The following is a 16569-nucleotide window of genomic DNA, read 5'->3' as shown; positions in this document are numbered from 1 at the left end:
CACTGTAGGAGTGGGCTTTGAGGTCTCATATATGCTCAAGCCTTGACCAGTGTCTCAGATCACTTCCTATTGCTTCAGGATCAAGATGTAGCTCCTTCTCCACTCTCAGCTGCTTCTCCAGCACCATGTCTGCCTGCAGGCTGCCATGGCCTGCCATCATGATAATGGACTAAACCTCTAAAACTGCAAACCACCTGTCTTAGGGTTTCTATTGCTGTGAAGAGACACCATGACCATGCCAACTATTATAAAAGAAAACATTTAACTGAGGTGGTGGCTTACAGTTCAGAGGTTCAGTCTGTTATCATCATGACAGGGAGCATGGTGGCATGCAGGCAGACACGATGTTAGAGAAGTAGCTGAGAATCTTACATCTTTCAGACAACAGGAAGTGAACTGAGGCACTGGGCAGTATCTTGAGCATAGGAAACCTCAAAACCCACCCCATAGTGATGCACTTCTTCCAACAAGGCCATATGTATTCTGAAGTCACACCTCCTAATAGTGCCACTCCCTATGAGCTTAGGGAGACCAATTACATTTAAACCACGACACCACCCAATTAAATGTTTCCCTTTATAAGAGTTGCTGTGATCACGGCTCTCTTTACAGCAATAGAAACTATAACTAAGACAACAAGAAATTTTATTTGAAACTCTTAAATCACATCTATTTTATTTGAGTGTGTGTGCTATGTGTGTGCGTGTGTGCCTGTGTGCATGTCTCTCTCTCTCTCTCTCTCTCTCTCTCTCTCTCTGTCTGTCTCTCTGTGTGTGTGTGTGTGTGTGTACATGACACAGCGAGTATTTGGGAGTCAGAGGATAATTTGTATGAACTGATTCTCTTTGGAAATTAAATTCAGGCCATCAGGTTTGCAGCAAGAACATTTACCCACTTAAGCCATCTCACCAGACCTAAATGTAAACTCTATTTATTATTACTATGTGTATGTCTGATATGTGAGTATGTACGAGTGGGATAAATGCATGCCACAGAGCCCATGCGGAGGTCGGAAGTCCTGGAGTCAATTCTTTCCTTCTACCTTATTGAGGTAGGATCTCTCTTGTTTCCTCCGTGCTGCAGACTCTAAACCCAAGACCTTCCAAAAGAGTCCCCAGTCTCTGTCTCCCATCTTACCCTGAGAGTACTGGGACTAAAGATGCTTGCCATTACATCCAGCTTTGATATACACATACATAGTATATAAAACAATATATTAATTTCATATAATATATTTGATAACAGCCATCCCCCACTCTTCCCAAAATTTCCCCCAGACACACCTCCACCTCCCTACCCACCCTGTATCAGCCACTTTCTGCTGTTATAATAAAATGCTGACCAAAGGCAACTAAGGAAAGGGTTTACTTAGAGGCTAATGTTTTAGAGGGGCAATCCATCATGGTAGACTCTATGGCAGGGCGGTAGTAGAGGAGAGAGCTGAGAGATCACATTATCACGAGCAAACACAAAGCAAAGAAAGCAAACGAGAAGTGAGGTGAGACACAAACTCCCCAAGCCTCCCTCTGTGACAGATTTCCTCCAGTGCCGTCAGACATTCTAGACCTCCCCCAACAGCACCACCTACTGGGGATCAAGGGTTTAAACACCCCAGCTGTGTGGGATGTTCCTCATTTGTCCCTTTATACCACTATATTCCTCCAATTTCCTAATCTTTCATTTTTCTTTAATAACCCATCACGTCCAGTTTGTGGTATTCATACGCACGTGGGGCCACCCACTGGAGTATGCATGACCTTCAGGATCCACTCAGAGAAAAATGGCTCTCCCTCACCTAGAGGTTACTAACTGTGCACAGCTCCACAGTTAGGGGTGAAGGCTTGGGACGCCCTCCCCTCTCCATGCTATAACGTGGACTGGATTGGTCACGTGCCAGTATCCATAGTCACCGTGAGTTCTTGAGTACGGAAGCCTTGTCGTGTCCAGAAGATGTGATTTTGCTCTGACCCTCCATAATCTCCAACTATTACTATCTTTCCACCTTTCTTCATGATGGGCCTTGAGCTTTGTGGAGGGTGTGATACAGATGTGCACTTATTCGCTGCACTTTAGCCAGTTCCAGTAGTTTCTCTGCTACCACCATCCACTACACAAAGATACTTCTCGCAGAGTCTGAGAGCTGAGTTGATGTACCAGTAGAAAACATGAATTTAGAGAGCAGTTGGATCCTGTGTCCTCTTAGGAAAATAACAGTAGTTGGTTCACCCCTGCAGCCTGTGAGCTTCCCATCTATGGGTTGTTGGCCAGATTTACAGAATCAGTTATGTGTTTCTTCTCTTGGTCTAAAATCTCACCAAAAATTAGTTGGTCATCCCCATAATTGTCATACCACTCTTCTACCCATGAGCACACCTTGTCGAGCTGGTCTTTACTGTAGTTCTCAGGGCTCACAGCTCAATAAGACTGTTGATGACATTTTCCTCCCTGGCCCCCAGCAGCTTACAGAGGACTCTCCAGTACTATGAAAGCCAGCGGCTAACTAGCAGGGAGAAAGCTTCCTGGTCAGTACCAATTTTTTTCTTCATGTCCTGTGACCAATGTGTGTGGTGAGTTTTTGTTTGTTTGTTTGCTTGTTTTGTTTTGTGTTTTAAAGATAGGATTTCTTGTAGTCCTGACTCTCCTGGAACTCACTTTGTAGGCAAGGCTCAGCTTGAATTTACAGAGGTCTGCCTGCTCCTGCCTCCCAAGTGCTGGGGTTAAAGGCGTGAGCCATTACCACCTGGCACGTGTGTGTTGTCTTTAGCAGTAGGGTCTCGCCATCAAGTTCTTGCGGGCAATCAGGAGTGATGCCAATAACCTGTATTGCTCTGGGATTCTCTGGGACAACTCTGGGTTTTTTATTTGGCAACTAAGGATTTTGGTGAAAACATTATTTCCAGGTATGATAATCAATTATCTTTTATATGTATATGTATACACCCATGTGTGTGTGTGTGTGTGTGTGTGTGTGTGTGTGTGTGCGTGCACATGTATATGCATGCACGCATGCGTACACACACACACACACACACACACACACACATAGCGAGAGCTTCGTAAAATAGTAGGCTTTTTTCACCTCTAGCCTTTTCCCATAGATACCAAGAATTGAACTTGATGCCGGTCATCAGTCTCGCTTAGGTTTTATCCATTAAGTCATCCTGCCAGCTCCCAGTCAATTCAGTTTTAAAATTTTCAAGAAGAAAATAACTTATTCTGTGGTCATCTTTAGGTGTGCAGTATTGTATTGCATATTTCCCCAAAAGAGTTCAAATAACTTAGAAACTAGAGCAAATGCTTGGCCTTGAGCAGGACCTCCTCTTCCGTCAGAGGCAGGTGGGAAGTGTCTCTCCTCTGCACCAGCTACTCCTTCTTTGTAACTTGATAGGAGTTCTCCTTCGGTCAGGCTAGATCAGAAACTGGCTGACAGCAGGGCTTGCTTTTAACCCAGGACAAAGCAGTCAGTGCTCTCTGGCTAGAGTATGTAAAACATGGCCGGCATAACACAGAAGAGCCCCATCACTTCCATTTCGCCGTTTTATGACTCCATTGCCAGCCCCCACCCCATCTCACACGCATGCGTGTTTGCATTTGTCGTTGGAGGGTAGAGGGGGGTAGAGAAGCGAGCTCCACAGACTGCATTATCGAGTCCACGGAGTCTCTGATGTGGTTCATGCCAATGCACCCCAAGTCCAAGGCACTAGACCCAGTCGTTGGCCTCTCCTGCTCACCCAACATCTCTGGAAGACTTCCACTTACTGACCAGGTCAGAACTCCTTCCTCAGCCCAGAAGGAGAACATCAACAGTCAAGGTTACACTCCTCAGAGATCTGTAGTCTCCTCGGTATTTGGAATGAATCAAAGTCTTTCTACCTCTTCCAGGGAGCTCCATGAACTGACGGACCTGCGCTGTTTTCAACCTTGGTTCTTTTTGCAGTGGGCAGCAGTCGATGGAGAGAAGCATAATTGGTTAGAGTGCTGGGGGTATGAGACTGTGTCAATCCTAAATGGAATGTCTGTATTAACTCTGCTACCACCAAGACTCGGGGGACATCATGGGAGGCGGCAGAAAGGATGTAAGAGCCAGAGGAAGAGGAAAAGTGCTGGGAAGTGCGGTCGTCTGGATACGATGTGACCACTGAGGTCATGTACTCACAACAGCTGCCTGTCACCTGCACAAGACCTAAGACCAAGTCAGCCAGGTTCTCAGCATCGCTGGAGATGATCCTCAGGCCCCGCTCCTACTGAGGCGCTCCTGGCAAAAGAGAGTAGCTGGGAGAGGGACCATCGTTCTTTGTGGAGGATGTGACCACTGGCAGGTTTTCCATGCTCTACTGTCTCCACATCCATGAATGTATGGGTAGCACTAACTGGACTTAGTGGGTCATCAAAAATAATTCTAAATGATATGAAAAAAGCTATGAGGATGTCATGGTGGGATGAATATCTGGGGAAGCTGAAGGGGTGAAATGGGAGGTAAATATGATCATAATTCATTACGTACATTTAGGAAATTCTCAAAACTAAGTAAGAAAATTTAAATCCATATACAATTTAATATAATACAATAATACATATAATACAATAATAAACATTGTACATTAGTTTAAAAATTACAAAGGTAGACTGATGAGATGGCTCATTAAATAAAGGTGCTTGCTGTTGAAAACTGGATGCCACGAGTTTGGTCCCTGAGCCCCATGTAAAGGTGAAAGGAGAGAACCAATTCATGCGAGTTGTCTTTGACGCCCAAATGTGAATGTAGAACTCACTTCCCCTGTCACACAAATAAATAAATATTTTTAAAGGTTTTTTTTCTTTCCCCTTAAAGGAAACCTTTAGAACTGGCATACAAGTCAAAAGCTCTCTGGAGAGGGGCCAGTACCTTTCTCCCCCCCCCCCCCAGAAATCCAATTCCAAGGGAACACATGGATATTAACATGGGACATGGTAATTCTCAATAACCACTTGCGAAGGGTGCTGGATAAGGGAGCTTACAGTCATTTTGCTGACAAGGGCTAGGGTCAGAGGTCAGTGGTAGAGTGCTCATCTAGCATGCAGGAAGCCCCAGCACTATAAAAAAAAAAAAACCAAGCAAACAAAACCCTGTTGGAGTGTCTTTCTGGAGAGTCTAAGTTGCCCAGGGTCCCTCCTTCCCTCCTATCCTTGGCAGAGACCTGAACACCCGAGCCAGGCAGCAGGGGTCCTATCCCCTGAGGAATCCGAGCTTTCCCTGCCCCAGGCAGGGCTGCTCTGCAGGCCTTTCCTCTCCTGTGCAGAGACAGTTAATGGTCTCTGAGAGTACATCCAGCTGCAGCCAAGCGATTGGAAGGCCTCAGAGAGTGCAAGGCAAACTTTCCAAGACCTTCGGCTTCCTTTTCAACTCCACAGGAAGAAGTTTATGTTTGAGATATTTGATAGCAGTTTGGACCTAGTTAACACGTCTCTCCCACCACAAATTATGACTTTGCATTCTTAAATGACATTAGCCAAATAAACTCCAGAAGAGCAAGGCTTTTGTTGAAATGTAAAATAACAGAGGAGAAACCAGATATAAGACACAGGGGCACAGCAGTCCAGAACTGTGTAAGATCCTGGGAGCCTGCTCCTGCTCTCCTTGCCACAAAACCAGAATTTTGATACAGTGGGGTATGGATAATGGAACACGGCCTTCCTTAACAACCACTCCTGTGCAGCTAAACCAGTATGCAGAAACTCAAAGATGCTTCCCAGGGGATCCAAGTGCAGGTGTTTATAGGCTGAGAGCTTTAGACGGGTTAAGTCACTCCCTTTGTCAGCTGTTACTCTTGATTCCGCACAGAGAAAACAGTATTAGAAGAATCGAGTTTCTCAGAAAGAACAAGGCCTTCTCCTGAACTGGTTCGAATGTCTTAAGTGCCCTCAGTGTGATACGCAAAGTAGCAAAGTCAATGGTATTGATTTTTGCAGGGCTAGGATCAAATCTAGGGCTTTGCACATGGTATGGAGGCTACCAGCAAGAGGCAGGCCAGCTCTGCAAAGCAGAAAGAAACAAGAGCCTTCCTCTCTCTTCTCTTCTCTTCTCTCTGCGTGATGCAGTCTCTCAGTAAGTGCTTGGTGATTCGGGGTCTTTCCCACGTGCTGTCATCCAATCTCTCTCCTAGAGGGCATCTGGGTACCCATTGGCGAGCAGAGACACGGGGCTTTCTTTCCTTTTCTTTTCTGTATGAGGAAGGGACTATATTACGCAGTCCTATATCGGAGACGTTCACTTCTGACCATGCCTTCTGTGTGTCTTCTGTCCTTTCTTGTAACTCCAGGTTTCCATAGATTTCATATAAATTCCATGGCTGTTTTGCCGGAGCAGGCAGGCTGTTCTAGAAGCCTCTACGCGCTCTAGGAAAGCGGCGAGGATCCCGGGGCAGAATGCTGGTTGACACTTGCCCTTTGTGATCAACACAGTCTCTCTGACAAGTTCACAGGATTCTGAGAAAACCCGCAGACTCCCAGGGTCTAGGAGTCTCACAGCTACCCCAGCAGGGAGGCAAAGAACCCGAAAGGGTTTGACCCGGGAGCAGGAAACTGTTTCCTTACCTTCCTCAGCCCCACCATCTCATTCTCAAGTTCTCTGAACCCACTGCTCAGTAGGAAATGTCTGGCTCTCTCCTGCTATGAAACAGGCAGACACACCAAGGATAAACCAAGGTACCACTCTGCCAGCAATTTAGCACACATGGCATGAAATAACAAAACCTGGCTTTGGCTCCTGACAAAACAACCCAATCCTGGGTCGATTCAATTCTACGTTGACTGTGGAGACTGAAGCGTTCGCAGACAGAATGAGTTCTATGCGCCCTGATGTCAGTAAGGGGCCACCCACACCCCGACCAGGTCTGCATGAGTTCTGTGCACCCTGATGTCAGTTGAGGGCCACCCATATCCCGTCCAGGTCTGCACAGACGCTTGCACACCGCTGCAGTGCAGGATGCTGCTTTAGGGTCTGGGAGACGCAGTATCTGGAATTCCTAAAGTCTACTCACAGTGGTTCCCTTTAAGCAGTGAGATTTCAAAATGCCTTTCTTTTGTGCTTTTCTACATTTTCTACAGCAAATAATAGCACTTTGTATTTAGTAGAAAATGGGACATTTCGTTCTGAGTAATTCCTTATTCTTTTGGAAATAATTGCTTTTCGTGAGGATATTGTTTATATGTACATGGGATGGGCTTGTTATTGTTGTTTTGATTGGGTTAGTACACATCCTTGGGCTGTGACTCAGTCTGTAGCATTCACCTAGAATACAAAAGGCTCTGGGTTTAGTTGCCAGCACTGCCATTTTGTTGGTGCTGTTGCTGTTTTTGTTGAGTTAGTATTTCTCACTAAACTTAAGTCTTCTGACACAGGCTGGCCAATGCGCTCCAGGTGTCCACCTGTTTCTGCCTTCCTAAGCCCTAGGCTGGGGTTAGAGGTGTGCATGGCTGTATTCGTATTTGTGAAGATGCTGCAGATCTGAGCTCAGATCCCTGTGCTTTCATGGCAGGCGCTTTACTGACTGAGCCACCTCCCCAGGCCTGACAATATTTTAACGTCAAATTTCAATATTTTAACTTCCCTGTTTTAATTTTATGGCAGAGACAGTAAAGACAGATCAAAGCTACGGAGGGCCACTCTTCCAGGCTGAAGAGGCAGTAGCAGAAATGCTGCAGTAGGTGTGAGGACCTCGGCTTGCACTCCCAGAACTCCTGTAAAAGGTTGGGTCTGGTGGAGTATCCGCCGGGGCGCTAGGGCTTGAAGACAAGAGAGGCTCTGGAACTTTCTTGGCCAGCTGGTCAAGTCAGTCTGTATGTTCCAGCAGAAGACCCTGTCTCAAAATATAAGGTGGACATCAATTGCAGACACTTGATGTAGCTCTCCGGCACACATACACACATTCCCCGCCACACACACACATACACATACAGACACACACACACACATACACATACAGACACACACACACAAACAGACACACACACATACACACACATACACATACAAACAGACACACACACATACAAACAGACATACACACACACATACAGACACACACACACACATACAAACAGACACACATACACACAAACAGACACACACACACACACACAGACACACACACACACACACTTGCATGGGTGCTGTCAAGTAGAAACCACAGCCCTCATCTCAAAGAGAGGAGATAGTTTATTTTGGAGACCAGTATGAGTAAGCGTAGCCTGGGGACACAGATTTAGGTTCCCTCAAATGCTATGTTGCAATATGACAGCAGATTCATGAAGTTTTTACACCACAGAACAAAGAGAGCCATAGCTCAAGACGTTTTCCATGAGTTAGGTGGGTTACAGCAAAGCTGGGAAAACTCTGCTATAGACTTCAAGTGGAGTCTGATGACACTCATGGCTTTTAAGCTGGTGGAAGCCAGAGATCTAATCATACATTCCTAAAGGATTTATCTAATAGTTGCAGGATGTTTTCAACACATAGAGTTAGGCAGTCAATGACTGTGTGGAGCATCAAAGGAGCCCAAGATTACCTGACTCCGGACCTGTAGCATTCCAGGCTCCCCATGGTCACTGAAGACCTCTCTCAGCAGTTAATCAGTGCTGTAGAAAGGTCAGGGAGGTGTGGCTTTTTTTCTGAGAAATTTGGTTAACAATCATGCACATGAGCGCGCATATGTGTGTGTGCGCTCACATACACACACACAGAGACACACAATCAGAGCATAAAGGGGCCCTAATGTCAAAATAATTAAGAACAGCATGTGTAGAAGACACGGGGTTTGGAAACAGACACTAAGCCGGAGCTCCAAGTCTGTCCTAAAAGGACATGAGTGTTGGTGAAGTCACAGACTCCGCAGTCCCAAGGCACAGAAGTTGGGTTTGCCATCTTGTGGTCATTTACCTCCGTGACAGCGAAAACTCCAGTACCTTCTCCATGCCACTTGATTTTGGAGCTAACAGCTCTTCCCCAAATACAGGAAGAGCTTGCAAAACATCACCCACTCTTGCTAGGTTGACACATTTTCAAATGAAAAAAAAAATCCAAAAAAATACCAAAATGACAACGACAAAACACACCCCACTAACTTACTTCCTTTTCCATTATCTCAAGTTTTAAAATTATCTGTAATAAAATCTGATTCTGAAGCATCTGGAAGCCATTATTACCACAATCACCTTCTCTTGCCTCATGGCCTGGAGAGGCCTGGGGAGATTCTGATTTCAAAATGAGTCCTTGCTTGCCAGGAGGATATACGCCATCAAGGCAAGTTGTGACTTTAAAGCAACAACAAGGAAAGTTTGAAAGCCACGCAGGCTGGGAACGCTCTGGAGAAACTCAGCCAGGCTCATGCCATACTTTAGACTTCATAGACCTGGGAGACATCCAGCTTCCCCCAGAGCAGCAGCAGCCTGGTCCCTTCCTCTGCCACACCATCTGGTCCACAGAAACACCAGACTTCCTTGTCTCTCGGCCCTATAAAAAGCAACATTCCTTTTCCTGTCTTCTCTATGCCCGCCCCTCCCAACCACTCCAGCCTTTCTCCTCTGCCTTCTTGGCCTCTTAGCCATTCTCCCCTGCCAATCATTTCCTTTCTTCTCTGCGCCCCTCCTCCATCTCTCCTCTGTGCACCTGCAGTGCTCTTCTTTGTCCAAGCATGAAAACATCCATGAAGGGCTTCTAGAACATTCTTATGTCTAGTGGAGTTAAGAGTCCTCCAACATAGGCTGGCAGTTCCACCGCTTTAGCCCTGGAACTATTTATTCCGAGGCTTTGGGCGCCCTCTTGTGGTTCATTCATCATGCCAACTCCTGCAGACAATGGCCGCTTTGTCCAGAAGGGAAGTCGACTTAGATGACAAACTGCCCCAAGCCGCAAAAACCTTCAATCCCTCCTTCTTCAAACAGCTTTTATTAGAAGGGTGGTGATGAAAAACAAAGTCATTAACACAGGCACTGCGCTGCACAGCGATGGTCAGCCAGCCCAAGAATATCCCGCGACACAAAACCGGGGCGACAAAAGCAGGGTGCCACAGATGTGGAGGAGTCGTGGTGTAATGGTGTGTGTTGGGGGTGGGGGGCAGGCACAGGAGAGAAGTGAGTCCTGCGGTGGGTGAGGCTTGGCATCTCCAGCTCCTTACACCTGCCGCTTCATACTTGAGCGTGGGTCAGAACATTCATGATCAGAATTCTCTATTCTGAGCCCAAGTCTTTATCCTCAAAGAGCCACACCTGCCCAGACTGCTCAGCTGTCTCAGGAGGTCCAGGAATGAGCAGAGACAGATCTTGGCTCCTTCGATTACTGGACGGCCCTCCCCCTCCTCCTCCTCCTCCTCCTCCTCCTCCTCCTCCTGCTCCTTCTCCTCTTCCTCCTCCCCTTCTCCTCCTTCCCCCTCTCTCCTTCTCTCCCCTATTCTTAGACAGGGTCTCACTATACAGCCCAGGCCGGCCTCAAGCTCACAATCCTCTTGCCACTACTTTCCATTAGTGAGATCGCAAATGCAATGCTATAATGCCCTGCCTCACTCATTCTCTCTAAACGGCAGGTTGTTCCGGCAGAAACCTGTTCTGTCCAGTCATCTCAGGATGAACACATGCTTTAACTTGTGACCCAGAACTCTGGTAAACAACATCATAAGGTCACAAAAACTTCTGCTGGGTTGAAACAGCCTGTCCTGGCATCAGTAATTCATGTAACCCACGAGAGCAGTTTTAACAGATGTGAGCATATCCAGGCTAGCAGAACACCCTCATCTATAACTGTCAGCTTGCTCTGACTGGTCTTCAGGCTCAAGCTCAGGGGTAGGGAGGAGTATATTTCCACTTAGACACTTTTAAGGTAACAATAGTAGGGGCTTAGGATTTCTGATGAATGGCACGTCATAAATATGTGATCACTTTGGTTTTAATAGGTTCACGTGTGCAGTAGGTACGCCTTGGTCTTATTTGATTCTTAACTTGCTCAGATTGATTTGATCCGAGGATCTTGTCTCCAGAAAGGGCAATGTCTCATGTTTGTCCAGGAGGAAACTGGACCATTATGGAGAGGTCAGTAAAGACTGCTCCAGGTTAAGTGACCAGCGACTGTATCCCGACACCACATTTTCTCTTGGAAAATGTATGTCTCATTAACAGAAAGAAGTGCAAAGCCAGGGAGCAGCCTTTCCTGGTTCAGCCCTGGCAAAGAGAAGATGATCCTTGAGGTTAAAGCCCAGAAAGATCAATTAAGGTTGCTGACATCAGCATTTACCTTTTAACTGCACACTTGGCTTCAAGACTCCTGTCACAGTTTTACAGGGGCCATTGTGAAACACACAGGCATGTACTGAAAACGAGGGGCCCAGAGACTTGGTGACAGGGTCTGCTCATTCGTTTCCCGGCCTCCCAGACCCAAAATATCCGTACAGAAACTGTATTAATTAAAACACTGCTTGGCCTATTAGCTTATGCATATTTCTAGCTAACTCTTACATCTTAAATCAGCCCATTTTTATTAAACTGTGTATCTCCATGTGGTTGTAGCATACCTGTAAGATTCCATCTGGCATCCAGCGTCTGTCTCCTGCAGCAGCTACCTGCATTCTCTTTGGCTCTGTTTATTCTCTCCTCCTCTATCTGCTTAGAACTTTCACCTTGCCCTATTCTGCGCTGCAATAGGCCCAAAGCAGCTTCTTCATTAACCAGTGGTATTCACAGCATACAGAGGGGAATCCCACACCAGAGACTGTGAGAGCCGCGCAGAAGCAGAAGGCAGGCCCAGCATTCAAGGCACTCAAGCTTCTGTCTGGATCATCACACTTGTGGATAAGAAGCAAGGTGGCTTTCAGTGTCTACTTGTTTGTCTCCAATGTGCCCTTTGCCATGGGGGCAGTGAGCTATGGAAAGAGCCTCTAACTGGACATCTCTCTGGAAAATTGGCACCAATCACCCAATTTATTGTCACTGTTATATACTTGTAATTCTTCAAATAATTGCCGAGATCATTTACTATGGCCAATGAGGTGTGTCCCCCAAACAACAAGCCACTGAAGACAAAACAAACACCTATGATCCTCCCAAGGATATACGTCTGTGGCAGAGCACTTCCTGGCATGTGCAAGGCTCTCGTTTTCTACCCGGCACCATACACACCCTGTCTCAAAAAGCCCAGAGCCATGGAACTTATCCCCAGCACTGAAAGAAAACAAAAAGTTAAAGGATTGTAAAAGTTGTAAAATTTTAAAATTTATCAATTTGCCAAACATATATTGCATAAAAGACTGTATTGTGTCATAATAAACTATGTAGTACTTGTATGCAGACATTATATATTTTTGTCTTACATAAATGAAAAATTATATTTGCTGCAAATTTCTCTTTCATTTATTATTGTCAGAGAGCTTTTCATATCAGGATACATATATATTTACCACCATTTTCACCTGTGCAAAAGGTACCATATTTTATTTAGCATATCTTTTTTTTAAGTTTTTTAATCAAATATTAACTATATTTAATGTGCCTCATTGTGGCATCTTTATATGTGAATATAATTCAAATTGATCATATTTACCCCCATCACCCCTTCTTATACTACACACACTCCTAATAATACCTTTCCCAATTAGACCCCTTCTACTATCATAGTGTGTGTGTGGGGGGGCACTAGTGAGTTTCAATAGGGTTGTTCACAGGAACATGAGTGAAGGGTTATTTACAGGGACCTGGGCACCTTGTACTACTAAAGAAATGTGTCTCCTTTGCCTAGAAACTGGCAGCTGCCTGTGGATGGTCCAGGAGGAGCAGGACCTTCTGAGCTTCTTTCATGACAGGGTGTTGGAAGCATGTCTTGTACACAGAATGCAGTTGCTGTGAGCTCCAGAGTGTAAACGCCAAATCTGCCCAGAAATGTCCCATGACATTCTGTTCCTTCTTCAGGCTCTTACATTCTTTTGTGCCTCCCTCTTCCATGGTGTTCTCTGAGCCTTGGGGGTGGAGGTGGGGTCATCTAGCATCCCATTTCAGGCTGAGTGCTTACCAGTCACAGTCATGAATGCCCTGCTCTTACCCACCCAAGCACATTTAACCTGTTGCCAACACGTTACTACAAAAGCAAAACTAAACATAATTTAAATTGCTGTAACAAATGTAAGTATATGTAAATTATAAATATGAGACCATTTCTATTTATAAATGTAGGTATCTTTTGAATTTGTAAAAGACATCAAGAATCCACTCCTCAGAATAGAGTTAGCCCAACATCCTAAGTGTCCATTTTTTACCAGTGAGTGAATAGCAGCCATGTTAAAGAACGTTCGGCTATTTTTGCCTCTTATTCCGTGTGCTGAATATATTCAAAGTCAGCAGAACTTTGCTATTTGAGACAAAGCACATGTTATGCATATTAATTTATCCTAATCCAATTAGGGAAAAACAGATTGTTTAATGAACACTTTCCAGGTTCCATGCAGCTATTAGTTCTTATGTGTATTAGACATTTGATATTTTTCAGTAAGTCATTTATTTCCTTTATTCAATTTCAGTTGAATTGCTCTTCCTTTTCCTTTGGATACAAGCTATTAAATATACACATATATTTAATTGTATACATATATAATATATATGTTCTGTGTGTGTGGTGTGTGTACATGGTCTGAAAATAACAAGAGTGATCCTCACTGTCCCTTCTAGCAAGTGTAATTTGCCCTAGCTTACTCTAGATCCCCTCTAATACAACTGTTTGGCTCTTTCCTAAGATGGTGACTATATTCTAGACACCTGCTCTGGAGAAGCAGTTACCGAGTTTCATGGGCCATGAGAACTATCTAGATTCTGGTGATTACTGGGTCCTGTTCCCAAGGTTCTGTACTGGTAACGGGTACCCAGGGAGCAGAGACTCTGCTTTTCCAGTCATTTACCTAACAACTGCCAAAACCTTCCACTTAGGCCAGGCTGGCTCTTTCTTCCCAGGGTCTGTGGGCCAGATGCTGCTCAGTCCTGTACAGCTGTTGCTGCCCTTACAAGGAAGGAAATGTGCAGGTTGATAGTGGCTATTCGTCTCTTCATTGTCAGCCAAGGGAGCATCCATTTGAGCCTCTTAATATTCTGGAGAGATTATCAGCAGAAACGAGGCAAACACTAAATGGCAAAATGGATCACCTTCCCCCAGCAGCTGCTACCACACCGACGACAGTTCAGCCACATGAAAGGACACTCTGCCATTATTCCCTCTCTCTGTAAACGGAATATATTCAAAGTCAGCAGATCCCTGAGATATTCGAGATGTAGCATCAGTAGCAAAGAGTTAAGATCTAAATGCAACAATTCAAAAGCCAGGAGAGACACCAAGAAGCACATGACAGCTTTATTATTCTAAATTGCCCATTTTAGCACAGATTCTAACATGGGAATAGAGTAAATTCTGCCTCTGTCTGTATCAAAATGGTTCGCAATGCCCCCTAGTCCTCCACATCTGCAAATTGGAGAGACAAATGAGCTACTGGGCCATTCTGTGCATGCGTTCAGGTGAGACTTTGTGTGTCCTTTCTTTCAGGATAATGCCCTCCGCTGTCAGCCCTACAGTCAGAGGTGTTTGTAGGTTGAACCTCCATGGCAAAGCACTCACTCTTAATCCACGCTTGGTCAGCCGTTCTTTCCCATTGTACAGTTAAAGATGGTGATGACCAGCCAGGGGACAACCGTGACTCTTAGTGACTGGCTTGTCTTTCCTTTTCATTTCTTTTAAATGGTAGGATGAGCATAGTCAAATTCAACAGTAGGTTAATTTCTGGCATCTGTTAAAAACTCTTATCGAATTATTTTATAGTTAAATTCTCTGTTGCCAAGAATTGGTCACTCAATGTAGCACTGAGGTCCTAATTTGCTTCTTAAAACTTCTAATCTGGGGGAAAATGTCAGCCTCCGCAGATGACAAGCTTTCTAAAAATAAATTGTATTTATTGCCTTGGTGTTGAAATTCCTGGACATTTAAGGACATTACTCTTCCTGTAACTGCACTTTCCATGGGTGTGAGGCCAAAGGGATATTCTGCCTCTCCTAGTGATAGCTCAATTAGAAGTACTGTTTCCGGTCACCTTCAGTCTTCTGCAAAATGCCAAGCTCCTATTCCCAATGTGCACGAGGCCTGGGGGAGGGGTGTGGTTCATAGGATGTGGGCTGGAGTGTGTTTTGACTTTTCATTCTTTCTTTCACCCTACCATGCTGGGTTTGGTTAGAAGGTTGAAGCATAGACATGCTCCAACTCGTTGTCCCAGGAAAGAGTGGGAGAAAGGACTGAGAAGAAGCATCCTCATGCTGTGTAACACTATTGCTCTGGTGTGCATGTACTTTGTCCACTGAGGGTTGGAGTCTAAACCATAGTGGGTCCTTTAAGACGTGAGAGGTGGCTGGGTCATTGAGCATACTGTTCTCAGAGAGGACTAAGTAGTTATCATGGGGCCCTAGGTCTCTTGAGGTTGCTATGAAACTCTAAGATTGTCCCTCGCACTCTCGTGCTTCCTGTCCTCTTTCTCTTGCTTTAAATCTAAAGGAAGGTTTCTCTTTCTCACACACTGTCCCATGTTGAAGACATTCTCCACGACAATTGGAAGGATCCCTTGCCAATGCCATACAGTTCTGGCTTTCAGTCTTCCAAACTGTGAATTACATAACAGTCTTCTTTATAAGGTGTCCAACCTCAGGCACTTTGTCAGAGCTTTGGGAAGGGAACAAACGTGACTACCTATTGTGGGACGGAGCTGACCTTTGCTTTAGAGAATTCAGCACAAAGCTCTCCGGCATGCCTTGGCTTACTCTAGCACTGGTGACCTGGTCTGATATTTTAAACTTGATGTGGTAGACTGTATCTTTTCTCTGCATGGTATTGGGCTTTGTGCCAATCTCTCAGCAGAATTCACTGCTAGACTAAGGGTGATATCTCCCCATGGCCTCACCAGGAGCCCACACTACCTACTGTTGTTTTGTTTTGTTTTTCACAACAGCACACTCATTTGCTTGTTGGTCTTGAGTAATCTCACAGCTCTTACCTTCTAGAATCCCCACTCCTTCATGTGGACCCATGGAAATAATAAGACATGCCTTCCTTCCTCTCCAAAGAGCACACAGAAGTTAGTTGGGGTGGAGGTGTATCTTACTTTCTCATAGGTTACTATCGCTGTTCAAGACTCCCTTGGTCAGAGGACTGCACTGGACCCCCCTTCTTCAGAATGCTCTAGACAGAGAAGAAGCAATGACCTCCACATGTTTTGTACCTCCAACTCTAGAGAATTCAAGCAGTTTCTCTAGACAGTTTTCTCTCCCCACATTTCAGTCCGGCTTGTTAAACCTCTAACAAAGTCATCATACAATGCCCAAATACAATTTTCTTGGAGAAAACGGGGAAATTAAGTTCAAAATATATTATATGCATGTGTAAAAACATAACAACAAAACCCATCATTTTGCACAACTGAGTAAATGAATGACCATGTAGATAAGGAAGGCAGAATTTGTGAAGTCTTTTCTGACACTCTTTCTACCTGACTAGGAAGTCTTCAGGAAATAAGTCTGAATATTGTT

This window comes from Myodes glareolus, chromosome 14 (genome assembly GCF_982192425.1).
Source record: "Myodes glareolus chromosome 14, mMyoGla1.1, whole genome shotgun sequence".
Classification (NCBI taxonomy): Eukaryota; Metazoa; Chordata; class Mammalia; order Rodentia; family Cricetidae; genus Myodes; species Myodes glareolus.
The sequence above is the reverse complement of the archived record's forward strand: the minus strand, read 5'-3'. Positions refer to the sequence as shown.